We start from the raw sequence: 15,821 nt of genomic DNA, 5'->3' as shown, positions 1-15,821 counted from the left end.
ATAAACTCTTGTTCCCCTTGTAGATATGTGTACAAAGAATAAAGCCAAGATGTGACAACGATATTCCCCTTTATTGAAGAAGTTTTGTGCAAATAACTTTTACAGTTGCTTCAACCTTCCTTTCCAGTTGTCCTCATTTCCCTTATGGTACCTGCCAGAGGGACAGAGAAAGATTTTTCCCTTAGCAGTAGAGAAAAAGTGTATCCAGTAAAGCACTAACACCGTGACATGTTAAGATGGAATAATGGCCTATTAAGGTCGTGGTGTTTATTGCCTTCAACAACACATCAGTGAAAAGTACTATCACCAGTGTAGATATTTCTAAATTGTCTCTTGTTTCAAAAAGTCAGGCTAGGAACTGGGGGTAAAATGATAGATCCATAATTTACTTTAAAATTTTCAAGCAATAATAGAAAAGGTGGTGAGAGATGAAACTAGATCAGGAAAATGATGATAATCAAATTAAAGCTGAGTGATGGAGAGACTCATTACACCATGTTCTCTGCTTTAGTGCAAAAGAAAATAGTAAAACCAAAAAACTAAAGTTGTATTTCTTTGGTTCAACTGAAAAAATCAATGTCAATATTTGAAGTAATTTAAAGTATGACGCATATGTCTTTTTCTACTATTTCACTTGTTTTGAGGGTAAGAGTAAATGTACTTATCCACACCTGAAGATACAGAAGCACTCTTTTAGGACAGCTTGGTATAGAACACAAGAGGAAATCGTGTAAGAGAAAGAATGAAGGTAAGAAAGAAGGAAAGAAGGGAGGTAAGGAGAGAGAGAGAGAAAGAAAGAAAAAAGAAAGGGAGAGAGAAAGGAAGAAAGGAAGGAAGAGGGAAAGAGGGAAGGTGGGGAGAGGGAGGGAGAAAGTCATGCTTTTTACTTGTAGCACTATAAAACAGAGCAAGTAAATGAGTTTTCTGTTATAATAGGCTATGAATTTAGCACTTTTTCTACAATGGCTTGATTTAAATATTATCACAGGCTGTAAAAGTATTCCTGCTTTTTAGTATAGACTTCCAGGACTTCTGTTTTGCACCAAGAATAAAACTAAATAAAGAGAATGAAAATGGAAGGTCTCCATTTTTCATCCTTAGAATTAAGGATGAAAATTACTATGGCTAATGAAGTACATACCAAGAGATTTTAAATGTATATCTATATATGTTATATACATATGTTATATATTTGAAAGAAAAACTGAGTGAAGAGAAAGGAATTAATAGAAAGGCACTCAGAGGAGTTCTCAGTTCCTCCGGTTGAAGGAAGAAGCATCCTTGGTGAAGCAGAAACAATGGTCGCCCCAGGTAGAGGCTGGATTTGGCAATCTTGAAATTGCCGATGAGGCAGCTCGGCTGAAAGATGAGATCAATAAACGAGGATCAAAGATCTCTGATTTCTAGCTGAAGCTCTTCACCAGACGTATTATATTAGTTGAGGGCAGAGTTTCTCTCCTTTTTTCTTCTTTAAAGAGAGCTACATCTTGCATGAAAGAGGAGAAGTGGACCAAATAAAGGATACAGGAGCTGAGCAGCTGCCTGGAGTCAGGGGCTTTATAATACTGCTCTGCTTTTTCACTTATTTCAATTTGGTTTAGTCAGCCCTGAATGTTTCAGAACCTTTCACCTTCAACATTTTTACCAAAGTTGTTAACAAGAGTAGAATCGTCAGACTTGGCTTTCATCTTCCATCTTCTCAGAGCATACCAGCGCGAATGATAAAAACGGGACTCACTCCAAAGGATCCTTGAGGGGAAAGGGAAGAAGGGAAGGGACATACACCATCCATTAACTAGATAAACAAATTCTGACTAAATGGAAGTTGGCTGGAGGCCTTCCTCTCAAACAATAAGGACACAATCTCAAAAGCTAGATCTCCAAGTCTATGGGTAGGGTCTTCTCCTAAAGATCCACAGAGGTGATATCCAGTTATCAAAGCACAAAGTATTCTGGGGTGCTCTCTGTAGCACTGCGACAGTTTCTTTTAGAAGTTGGATATTCTTTAAATTCTGTGATTTTCTAATTAAAATGCTCTCATACTAGTATTCATATTTTAACACTCTGCATTGTAAGTATCCTGTCAGAAGGCAGTAGTGACAATGGAATCTTGTATGGACCTTCAGCATGACCTTAGGCTGGAGCTCTGATTTTAAGATACAACTATGCAAGACCGCTAAAGAAACCAGAGCATATCCTGTCTATTTTTTGTTTATACTCTCTTTTCGGTTCTTTTCTTAATTTTTTTAAAAAAAATTATCAAATTATAGTTGATTTGCAGTGTTGTGTTAATTTCTGCTGTACAGCAAAAAGATGCAGTAATACACACATAGTCTTTTTCATATTCTTCTCCATTGTGGTTTATCAGAGGATATTGAATATAGTCTTTTTCCTTTCTTAAGACAAAACCATTGGCTTTTCTATCAAAAGACATAATAGTTCTGCATTTTTTTCTTTTAAGAACCACATGCCTGTGAAACATTTAAAAGATTAAAATGTAAACAAAGTTGGACACCTGGAAAAGCTTTGGATCCCACCCAGGTGTAAATAGTCTGAAAATCTCACTTTGGAATACACTAAAAATTGTGGGCACAGTTTCAACACAGTAATATTCATTTCCCAACATGACTGAGAGAAGCCAAAAGGTATATTTTATAAAAGAAAAAAAGGCATTATTGAGAGTCTAGAATTAGGGAATTAAATATTTATCTCTCTGAGGGATTTTGGCATCCATAACTGTGGGATTTTAGGGGGAAAATACCATATCATTAATTCCTTCTAACATATCTGATTTAAATAATCAATAATCACAAAAAAGATGCAATCAAGAATCTGAATTTTTTTTTTATTTCCAGAACATGGATAACAATAAAGTTATCTGTCTTTAGATTGCTGGATATTACACTTATTCATATTCCAAACCCAAATGTTTAAAACTCATACTTTTAAAACAAATGCTTACTTTCAAGTAATATTTTGACACAGCCTGCTGAAGAATCAAATCATCAGCCCCAAAGGTTTTATGGAGCAAGAAGAGGCCATTGTACTTTAACACGTATCTTTAATAAAAACATCACTCGTTAAGACAATAGAGTCCATTCTTAGCAACATATTTGGCCTTCATCACTTCAAACAAACAATAAAAATGTTTAATTCGGGCTGTCCTTCACTGAAATATAATTACACAACCTTCAAGAAGAGTATGCTCAAAAACACAAGAAAAAGAAAAAAGACAACAATATCTTCTTCAGAAAATTAGAATAAAGATAAATCTACAGAACGAGTGATTAGATCATCATTCTGCTGCTGTAACAAATACAGGTAAGAATTAGTAAATATCTCTGAGCCCTTATTTTGTGCAAAGCACTGTCTTCGGGACTGAGAAGGAGCCACAAGAAAGAAAACAGTGAGAAAGAAAGAAAAGATGAAAGGGTGGAAGAGAAGAGAGGGAGGCAGGGAAGATACGACAAAAAACAAAGTTACCTTCAGTCTTACAATACAGCTGGAGAGAGAAAATGTAGACACGTGGAAAGTTAATCTCACATGTATGTGAAGGAAGGAAGTGAATCCAATGAGTTCTAGGCATAATCTGGGTTCAGAAATACCAGAGAGAGGTTACTGCAAGGCAAGGGGTCCAGAAAGATTTCGGGAAGGAGTGGAGACATAAACATGACACTTAAGATTGAATGGGAGTGAAGCCAGGCAGAGCACATTGTCTTAGTTCAGTCTGCTGTGACAAAGTACCATACCCTGCTTGGTTTATGAACAACAAAAATGTATTTCTCACAGTCTTGAAAACCAGTGATCTGAGATCAGAGTGGGATGGTCAGGTTCTGGTGAGAGCTTGCTTCAGGGCTGCAGACTGCCAACTTCCTGTTGCATCCTCACGTGGAAGAAAGTGGGCAAGACCACACTCTGGGGGTCCATTTATAAGGGCACTAAGCGCCTCCTGAGGGCTCCATCCTCACGACCTAATTACTTCCTGAACACCCCTTCACACTGAGGCTAAGGATTTCAACCCAGGAATTTGGGGTGGAAATAAACCTTCAGTTATCACAACTGTGTTACAGATAGTGGAGAAGGAACAGCAGTAGACAAAGTGGCTGATCTGTGTGATCTAGTCTCTTCCAGCTTTTTCTAATTAAAAGGAGCAGCATAGATAAAGCCACACGTTGTACTGAACAGAGTGAAGATCAGGGAACAATTCCCACATGGAGCAAAGAATAATATCTGTGTGTAAGATACCCAGAAAGATACTTCTGGCCTTTCTAGTTTCATCCTAATTCACTCAACCAGATAGGTCAACTTAATTTGCTAAAACATTACCTAGAGAAATGATTGAATATTTAGATATTATATTTTTTTTTAAAAAAATCCAAGTTACCAGGGCAAGAGATGAGACCTTTGAAGATAAATAGGCCAAAACTCATATATCTAAATGGACACCCCTCCCCCACACACACACACATCTCATTCCTTTGGACAAGGCATGGGCCCAGAGCAGCCATGGCCTCAGGGACTGGAGTTCCTCTTTGGAACAGTGCTCAGAGTGAATTCAGAAAAGCAACCGATCTCATTGCCTCCCAGCTGTCTTTCATTTTTGACCAAAAATGGCATCACCCAGCTTAGACACCCACCTTAGTCATTGCATTTGGCTGCAAAGGACTTTGGTTGTATCCAAAATAAAATCCTCCTTCAAAGAGAGATTTGCCACCACAGGAGATATTCAAAGAATGAGCTTCAGGCTCTAAAGGTAATTCCAATGGATCCATTCCAGAAATAATAAAGTCATGGCAACATTACTAGGAAAGGGGTATGTACTTCCCAAATGACAGCCTTAAAGGGCCAGCATGCTCTGGAGTGTGTGTGTTTTGTTTTGTTTATTGCAAAAAGACTCAGTCATATGGAGAGGTGGTTTGACATAGTGGCTGAACATGTGAAACCTAGAATCAGGCGGCTCGGGTTCAAATCTCAACTCTTCTACTTACTTGCCTTACCCTTAATTGCTTTACCTCAATGTTCCATCTATAAAATGATGATAGTAGCTAACTTCGTACAGCTGGTATAAGGATCCAATTCTATAACACCTGCAAAGTGATTAAACTAGCACCTCGTTCATAGTAAACACTACGAAGCCTCAGGTGGTATAGATGCTAACGTAACCGTTGCAGCGTCGGAGAGTGTTTCCAAGGAAATATTAATATGGAGGCAATGGATTATTTAATGGTATACATACTCTGTCCTGCTGACAAAGACAATTGACATCAGTGTTGTTACTAGTTACATACAACTCTCTTCACCATGATTGACTTTATGCTTCTTCTCAAGGGACTCTCTGTATTTCTAGACTCTGCTCTCCGTACTGACTGAGCTGTTTTCACTTGACAACAACAGCAACATCATAAAACATCTCTTTGGTTCTACCAAGTAAGAGTATAAATTTGTGGACAGAGAGGTTATACTTAGAGAATGCATAATGACGCATGTGTATCACTGTATTTGCACCAGAAGGAGGTGGGGTTAGTTTATGATAAATATCATAGGTCTGAGTGAAGCCACAAAAAACCCGGATTCCCTTGGGTATAGGCATTAAATCACTCCCCCACACCAGCTATAATCTGGTTCTCTTTGGGGCTCTTCATTGTAAAGATGCAATCTCTACAAAATCCTAGTTCAGAAAGAAACAGTCCTTGTGGATGCTAATTTGCTTTGTCTGCCAGTATAGTTTCTTAGTGTGAAGATCTCACCACGTTTTCAGGCTAGAATTTAACATATTAAAAACAAGCCCTTCTTCAGTCCTTTCTGCTTGCAGTCGATAGATTTGAAGTTTTGTATGTTTTATTCATTTAATGGGTGACCTTGAACAAGTCACTTAATTTCTCCAGATTCAGTTATTTCTTCAGCAAGGTTGTGCCATTGGATTATCTTATCTCTGTGGTCTACAATCTTTTTCTTTTTTAATGTGCCATGTCACTGGTTGACAGCTTGGAAATCCACAAGCCATCTATAATTAATTACATCCTGATATTGAACTTAGACGAAGATGCACACAGAGGCAGATATCACCGCGATGGTCTAGGCTATTTCCTCTAAAAAGTTTTTTGATTTTTTAAAAAATCCAATTTCCCCCCATTAATCCATCATTTTAGTTGTATACTAAGGAAGAAGTATCAGATTTGGTTTAAGTGACCTCTACATAGCACAGAACCACTTGAAAGTTTTCACTTTCAGCTACATCATTTTTCATGTGCTAAGCCCTCTAGCTGGCATGCCTTCCCCATAAAAGTGTTCATCCAGATTTTATGCTTTTCTGCTGTCTCTCTATAAATGGATTTCATGTTTCTTAACAATATAACCACATATTTTTCTTTTATAGCTCTTCCTTCCTATAGAGTTCCTAGACTTTAGTCCACATGTAGCAGAAACTCAATAAAAGTTGTACTCATGGACAAACACATGGGCTTCCTGCAAAGAGCAACCATGATTTCATCTATACATAGAACTTCCATATGACCCTGCAATCCCACTCTTGGGCATCTATCCGGACAAAGCTCTACTTAAAAGAGACACATGCACCCGCATGTTCATTGCAGCACTATTCACAATAGCCAGGACATGGAAACAATCCAAATGTCCATCGACAGAGGATTGGATTCGGAAGATGTGGTATATATACACGATGGAATACTACTCAGCCATAAAAAAGGATGACATCATGCCATTTGCAGCAACATGGATGGAACTAGAGAATCTCATACTGAGTGAAATGAGCCAGAAAGACAAAGACAAATACCATATGATATCACATAACTGGAATCTAATATCCAGCACAAATGAACATCTCCTCAGAAAAGAAAATCAATCATGGACTTGGAGAAGAGACTTGTGGTTGCCTGATGGGAGGGGGAGGGAGTGGGAGGGATCGGGAGCTTGGGCTTATCAGACACAACGTAGAATAGATTTACAAGGAGATCCCGCTGAATAGCATTGAGAACTATGTCTAGATACTCATGTTGCAACAGAAGAAATGGTGGGGGAAAAACTGTAATTGTAATGTATACATGTAAGGATAACCTGACCCCCTTGCTGTACAGTGGGAAAATAAAATTAAAAAAAAAATAAATAAATAAAAAAAATAAAAATATAAGGCAGAAAAAAAAAAAAAAAAAGAGCAACCATGATTTCAAACATTTCCAGTTTCTATGGCTGAAGAGTTTTACAGGGAACTCTGCATACTTGCTTCAACTGAAGTGGACATTACCTGTGGTTCTTAAAGCCTTTGGAAGCTTCCCAGTTACTTAATCTCTTTGAGTTTCAGGTTCCTCATTTGTAAATGAAGATCTAGGTATCTTAAGGATGGCTCTAGAATAAATGAGATTTTATATGTAAAGTTTCTATTTATTTATTTATTTATTTATTGGCCAAACCCACAGCACATGGAAGTTCCTGGGCCAAGGATCAAATCTGAGCCATAGCTGCGGTAACACCAGATCCTTAACCTGCTGCACCACAGCAGGAACTCCACAAAATACTATTTTTTACTGATATTAATGTCTGGAGCCTCTGGACCCCAATTCTTTTTTTTTTTTTTTTTTTGTCTTTTTGCTATTTCTTGGGCTGCTCCCACAGCATATGGAGGTTCTCAGGCTAGGGGTCGAATCGGAGTTGTAGCCACCAGCCTACACCAGAGCCACAGCAATGTGGGATCCAAGCCACGTCTGCAACCTACACCACAGCTCACGGCAACGCCGGATTGTTAACCCACTAAGCAAGGGCAGGGACTGAACCCGCAACCTCATGGTTCCTAGTCGGATTCGTTAACCACTGTGCCATGACGGGAACCCTAGGACCCCAATTCTAACTTGACTGTTGGACACAACAGCTCAGTTATTTCAAAGGTTTCTCTGTATTAGAACCAATCTGAATTAAATTGGCCTTAGGAAGTTTTTAGAAGATGACAACTGGTTCAGCTCCAACCAAACCATAGACAATCTAGAATTATCCATGCCCTATAGTGTAATGCTTTAGCAACAGACAATATGAGTTGCAAATTCTATTATACGGGGTATATCTATTTTTCTAAGTATTAAATTAAGAGTGAAAATATATTTTCTTTTACTATTAAACTTAACAAACTCCCAACTTCATAAACATACTTTTATGGAAACTTACTTCATTATAATTGGGGCAATTTTGATGGTGGTGATGTTCATCCTAAATGACCCAGGTCCTGAAGTCCTTGAAATAAAATTTCCATTCTTTTCCTTTCCTTGGTTCACACTTCAGAATAATTATAAAAGAAAGAGCACACATTCTCACTCAATAGATTAATGACAGAAACTCAGAGTGTCTAGAAATATCAAAACATAATCATAAGAAAGAGTGAGCCTGCCGGTGTGTGGTTTTTCCCAAGTTCACCAGAAATGACCCTAAATACATTTGTCACCTATTGTGAAGTTTTTTCACAACATGAAGAAAAACAATGTTATCTATGTTTGTTCATATACACAAAGAGTATTATGACTTTCTAAATAGATTTATTTTTGAATGATGATATTATTACAAGGGGAAATATACAGCAAACATTTAAACCACGGGGAAAGAAAGGTACTAGAACTTGTTTTTATTTTAATGGATTCTAAAAAGCGCTATTATTTCTATGGTGATGGTACTTTTAGAAATATCTTGCTATCAACGCATCCACAATAACTTTTCATTTTCCCTGAAAAAAATAATATAAACTGGGACCTCTAGTGGAGAAAAGTGAGAACAGCCCTATTGATTCCTTGGTTTAACCTCATCACATATTAAAAAATTCTCCTCTAGAAAATGTTGGAGTTTTCAATAACTTTTAAAATCCGCATATTTACTTCTTGAGCAGTTAACAGTTTTTTACCACCTCCTTAGATTGAATGCTTAACAGTGAAAATGAAGGTATATAAAATTTGAAAAACCGGTTGTTTTGACTTAAATGGTTTGGGGAATTTAACATACAGTTTGAAAACTGAAACATCATTTGGATGGAAAGCTCTTTTATTCCCCAGTGAAATGACTCACTGTGATTTTGTACTCTAGGGATGCAATGCACACTGGGGGCCTGGAATCCTGTAACAAGGATGATGCAGAGACTAAAATTACTTGACATTTCTCCATTGTTTTGACCTCCTGGGACATGAAAATAGTGTTGAAGTGCTATCCCACTATCCCAGTCACAAACAAAATGATAAACACTGCAGCGTAGCACCTAAAATATGAGACCAACTTGACGAGGAGAAGTGGCCGAGGGAATGTTTTACAAAATATTAATAACGAGATGGTCCATAGAGCCTAAAGGTTCGTGCAGATTTCAGGTCTGCAGCTGTCCATGAGTTCTCTGCAGAAATACTTTGGATCCTATGTTTTTCCACGTACTTTAAGATGTTGTTTATTTGCATGGTAGAACAAAAACCAGATTGAGTCTGTAAAGAGGATCCCTGAGGTATCATTTATAGATAACACTAGTTGGAGATTATCCAAGAGAACATGGACTGTTCAGCTTGGTAAACACTGTGCTCAGATGAAACAGCTCTAAATTCAAGTGGGGAAAATGCTCAAAGGTAAGGTTTTGACATGGTCCTTAAAATGCCAGTAATTTCAACTCCTATAAAGTTGTTTCTAAAGATACATGTAAACACAAAGTCACAAACACTTACTTCATTTTACTACAAACTCAAGGTAAAGGTAAGAAATGTACAAGATTGATCTTGGAGTGGAACCACAATATGTTTTATTTTATTCATTCTTTTGAAAATATTTATTAATCATATCTCTGTATAGAGCCTTTGATTTACTTTTGAGGGATAGGAGAGGCAGACAGAGTGGATTCATCCACACTTCTGTTCTCCTCTGGGAAGTCAACTTCAGATAAAATTACTGCACGATAAAATACAGCATATGCTTGGCTACCAACCATAAGAGTTACAGATAAAATGGTTACTGAAAAGAGCCGAGAGTAATATAGACTGTGATGCTTGAGAAAGGCTCTGTGGAAGAAAAGGAATTTGAACTGTGCCCTAAACTGTGGGTGGGATTGGGATAGGCCTAGAAAGGCATTCCTAGAGGTATGGCAGAAACTGAAGTAAAATCTCAGAGGTAGAAATGAGTTTAGTACAGGAGTTTCTTTTAGGGAACTCATGAAGAGAAAAGGTAAAAAAGTAGCTCATTTGGGGCTTGGGGTAGAATGGAGAAAGTCACTCGAAGCAGTAAGCACTGCATGAAAACCTGATGGATTCCATAGGAATTATACTGGGGACACAAGGGAGTCAGCCTTAACTTGAGGCTTTAGAGGCTGCATAGCAGTATTTGCTGAACAATGACTATTGTCTGAGAGCTATAAGGTGACGTTGATAGATTATCTAATTTTTTTTTTTTCTAGGGCTGCACACACAGCATAGGGAGGTTCCCAGGCTAGGGGTCTGATCGGAGTTGTAGCAGCCGGCCTATGCCAGAGCCACAGCAGCTACACCACAGTTCTCGGCAACATTGGATCCTTAACCCACTGAGCGAGGCCAGGGATCAAACCTACAACTTCATGGTTCCTAGTTGGATTCGTTAACCACTGAGCCATGACAGGAACTCCTAAAAAAAATTTTGACCCAAGTTTGAAGGAAAATGTTGCTAATTAAAATGTAGATAAAATGTTGCTAAGATGATAAAATGTAGACTCTTAAAGTATTTGGAAAAACACGCAAAAAGAAATCTTAGGAATAATACGAAACCTGACTTATGGCTAAGATAAATCAGAGGCTAGGAAATGATGAACCAAGAAATTTGAAGAATTTAAGTTTTCTGTAAATCTATACCTTTTGTTAAGGAAGTGCTTTATTGTGATGGTTAGTTTTACGTGACAACTGGGCTAGGCCACAGTACTCAGCTATATGATCATACACAATTGGAGGCTGCTGTGAAAGTATTTTTTTAGGTGAGATGAACATTTGAATTAGGAGACTTTGAGCAAAAGAGTTTAGTTTCTGTCCTGTGACTGGGCCTTAGACAGTCAGTTGAAGGCCTTATGAAAATAAACTGACATCTTCCCAGGAAGAGGAATATCTGCCTGCAGATTGCCTTCAGATTTAAACTGGAACACCAGCCCTTCCACGAATCTCCAGCCTGCTGGTCTACCCTGAAGATTTTGGATGTGCTAGCCTTCATAATCACATGAGTCAGTTTCTTAAAATAAATATCTCTTTCTGTCTTTCTGTCTCTCTATATATACACAACACACACACACACACACACACACACACACACACACGCACATCCTATGGGTTCTGTTTTTCTGGAGAACCCCGATTAATGCAATTACAAACTAGGCTGATGGAGAATAGGATGTGACAGATGCAAGGAGCAAACCCTCCCTACATGTGGAGAACTTCATCAGCATCAGCTCTTCAGATGTATTTTTCTGGGCTGTTCTTGGTTTTATCTCCTTTTCTTTGATGGAGAATAGGATGTGACAGATGCAAGGAGCAAACCCTCCCTACATGTGGAGAACTTCATCAGCATCAGCTCTTCAGATGTATTTTTCTGGGCTGTTCTTGGTTTTATCTCCTTTTCTTTGGAATGGAGAATTCATTTCAAAGCATGATCAGAACTAAAGTTAATTAGAGATAGAAACCAGTGAGAACTTAGTCTTCAATTCTAATACAGGGATGGATGGATTTGTCTAGGATCAAGAGATTCATGCTAGACATTAATATGAGGTGAGTGAACTGCAACCATTAGAAAAAAAATACATCATTCTTTTGTCACTGAACAACACATTCAAGAAGGAAGTTGCCCCTCATTCAAAGTACCTCTTTTTCCATAAGATCATTCCTCAAAAAGCTAAACATTGAATTGTCCTATGATCCAGCAATTTTATTTCTGCATACATACCCAAAAGAATTGAAAACGAGGATTTGGACAGATATTTGTGTACTAATGTCCACGGCACAATTATTCACAAAAGCCAAAATGTAGGAACAACAAAAATATCCATCGCTAGATGAATGAATAAACCAAATGTGGTTTTTACATATGAGGGAATATTATTGAACCTCAAGAAGGAATGAAATTCAGATATATGCCACAACATGGGTGAATCTTAAAGACTTTATGCTAAGTGAAATAAGCCAAATACAAGAGTTCCAACAGAGTATGATTCCACTTATGTGAAGCACTCTGAACAGAAAAATTCATAGAAAATAAAATGATGGTTACTAAGGACTGGGGGAAGGAGGGAATGAGGAGGTATTGCTTAAGAGGTTCAGAGTTTCTTTAAAGATGATTTAAAAATGCTGGGGAAGGACGGTTGTGCAATAATGTGATTGTATTTAATGGTACTGAACTACATACTTAAAAATCATTAAAATGGTGAACTTTGTGTTGTATCTTATACAATAAGAAATTACCTCTTTTCTGGGCCAGGAATGAGCTTGCAAAGTGGACTGAGGAAAATTAGTAGCTATCAGAGTTTGGCAAAGATATCCTGAATTGAAGATGAGAAAAATGATTAGACTAGGGCTGATACTGGAAGGAGACAAAGAAGTCTGTTGAATGAGAATCTTGAGGATCTGAAGACAATGGTAGGGTCTGTATGCTGAGCCAGTAAGAACAGGATGAGCCAGAGTGCACATTGTAGTGAGTAGCATAAACTCCTCAGAGGATACACCCCCACACAAAAACACGCACAAGAATTTACCACTAAATATTTATTCATGAATAATCGGGGTGATTGCAAACAATCCTTCTGAATTTGCTCTTAAAATGGCCGCATTCCTGAGGTGGTGCAGTGGGTTAAGAATCCAGTGGGTTAAGACCCAAGCTACAGTGGCTTGGGTCACTGTGGAAGTGCAGGTTCAATCCTTGGCCTGGCACAGTGAGTTAAAGAATCTGGTATTGCTGCAGCTGCAGTGTGGGTCAAAGCAGTGTCTGGGACTCAGTCCCTGGCTTGAGAACTTCCATATGCCAAAGGTGCAGCCATAAAAAATAAAAATAAAAATTATTGAACTCTAAGTGAACTCAGAACATAGGCTTTATGGGTTTGCCACTTGTCACCATTTCTCAATACATATGGAAAAATTTAATATAGTCATTTCCTAATACTTCTTTACTAAAGAAGTTTTAATTCATTAGAAACATTCAAAAGGCAAATATTCAGAAACATATGACATAAAAAGTGATTTTTCTTTTTTGTCTTTTGTCCTTTTAGGGCCACACCAGCGGCATATGGAGGTTCCCAGGCTAGGGGTCTAATCAGAGCTAGAGCTGCCAGCCTACACCACAGCCACAGCAACGCCAGATCCGAGCCGTGTCTGAGACCTACACCATAGCTCATGGCAACACAGGATCCTTAACCCACGGAGTGAGGCCAGGGATTGAACCCACAACCTCATGGTTCCTAGTAGGATTCATTTCTGCTGCACCACGACGGGAACTACAAAAAGTGATCATTTACTCAGCTCACAAATCTTCAGTTTGAGCAAATTTTCATAGGATAGGCTCATCGATGCTCAATGAGGTGTCTGCTAATACTCAGAACCTGAGGAGCCACTTCCAAGAAGGCTCACCCAAAGTACTGGAAAGTTGATACTGATTATCCACTGGGAACTCATCTGACACTGTGGGTTATTCCTCTTCACATGGGTTTTTCCAGCTGGGACTTTCTCTAAGCTGCTTGGCTTCCTCACAACGTGGTTGTTGGATTTCAAGAGTAATAGTCCCAAGAGAATGCCTTTTATGACATAGCCTGGGAAGTCATATGGTTCACCTACATCAGATTCAAAGGCAGGAAAGGAACAAAGTTTCCCCATCTCTCAGTATTGTAAGTGGAGTGTGTGAAAGACAAGATATTGCTGAGTCATTTAGAAAAATATGATCTAGTACTTTAGAAATTATAAAAGAGAAATACAGCTAAATAAAAATTTTTAGTTCAAAGTTTATTTAAATTTAAAATGAATATCATACTTAAATACATGGGATCTTCTAAAAGTGATATGATATTAAATGATATTAAATTTACTTTTGGTACCTTATCAATTTACCTGTCCCTTCTTCTGCTCCACCCACTTCCCTTATGGCCTCAAATCTTCTTTTTTTTTTTATTCAGTGAATTTTATTACATTTATAGTTGTACAATGATCATCACAACTCAATTTTATAGCATTTCCATCCCCAACCCCCAGCCCATCCCCCCAACCCCAACCTGTCCCCTTTGAACACTCTTAAATTTTTCAAGTTTTTCAAAGTCTGTGAGTCAGTATCTGTTCTGCAAAGAAGTTCATTGTGTCCCTTTTTTCAGATTCCACATGTAAGTGATAGCATATGACTCTGGTGTCTCATCGTCTGACTAACTTTACTTAGCATGATAATTTCTAGGTCCATCCCTGTTGCTGCAGATGCCATTATTTCTTTCCTTTTCATGGCTGAATAATATTCCATTGTGTATATGTACCACATCTTCTTGATCCACTCCTCTGTCGGTGGGCATTTAGGTTATTTCCATGTCCTGGCTATTGTATATAGTGCAATGCACATTGGAATACCTGTATATTTTTGAGTCATGGTTTTTTTCTGGATGGATGCCCAGGAGTGGGATTGCTGGATCAAATGGTAATCCTATTTTTAGCTTTCTGAGGAATCTCCATACTGTTTTCCACAGTGGTTGCACCAATTTACATTCCCACCAACAGTGTAGGAGGGTTCCCTTTTCTCCACACCCTCTCCATCTTTTATTGTTTGTAGACTTTTTCATGATGGCCATTCTGGCTGGTGTAAGGTGGTACCTCATAGTAGTTTTATTTCTATTTCTCTAATAGTGATGTTAAACATTTTTTCATGTGTATTTTGGCCATCTGTTGGAGATTTGTCTGTTTACATCTTCTGTCTATTTTTTGATGGGGTTGTCTGTTTTTTTGGTATTGAGCTATAGGTGGTGTTTGAAAATTTTGGAGATTAATTCCCTGTCAGATGTTTCATTTGCAAGTATTTTCTCCCATTCTGTGGCCTATTGGCCTCAAATACTCTAAATGTCAATTCTAGAAGATTCATCATCTCTGCCCTTGAAGATGGCCTCTGATTGTCATGACTGAGAGTATCATGTTTTCCTTCCCTCATCTTTATCTTCTTGATACTTTGCTTGAACCTCATCTTGAACCTATCAAATAACTGTTATAATAAATTAATATCATTAATATAGAACTGATGGAGAGCTTATATATACATAAGCCAAGCATATATGTATAATATATATATGTATTTAAATATACATAATTTATATATAAAATTTATATATCAAATAAATTTATATATTTTATATAATATATATATTTTAAAGGATGAATTTTAAAAGAAGATAAAATTATGATTCCCATACAAATATAAAATGGATATGTGTCAAAGATTTTATTTAACTCATTAATTAGTGAGGGAACTAATGACATGTTATGACAGATTTGAAGGATTGAAAGGACACACATTTATGGTAGAAATGCTGAAATGAATTCAGAAATGGGTGCAAACTGGCAAAAGCTACTCAATATCTACAGGGTCGTCAATGGCATTCCAAGGAACATGATTTGCATTTTCATGAATAGGATCTGTTTCCATTTCTATTAATTTCTATAAGTCAGCTTCTATCTTTAAAGAAAAAGAACATAATAATAGACACACTCTCCTGTAAGAATTCATAATCTCCAAAGACATTTCACTGAACGGGTATTTGATAATCTCTTTAATCCATCAAAATTTTCTACAACCTTCCCAAGTCTTAAAGTATCCTGATTGACAGGGCCCAATGGTTT

Source organism: Sus scrofa, chromosome 13, assembly GCF_054392235.1.
Source record: "Sus scrofa isolate SSC_HxYL_T2T_F1_AM1 chromosome 13, Sscrofa_HxYL_maternal_Yorkshire_Landrace_v2.0, whole genome shotgun sequence".
Lineage (NCBI taxonomy): Eukaryota > Metazoa > Chordata > Mammalia > Artiodactyla > Suidae > Sus > Sus scrofa.
The sequence above is the reverse complement of the archived record's forward strand: the minus strand, read 5'-3'. Positions refer to the sequence as shown.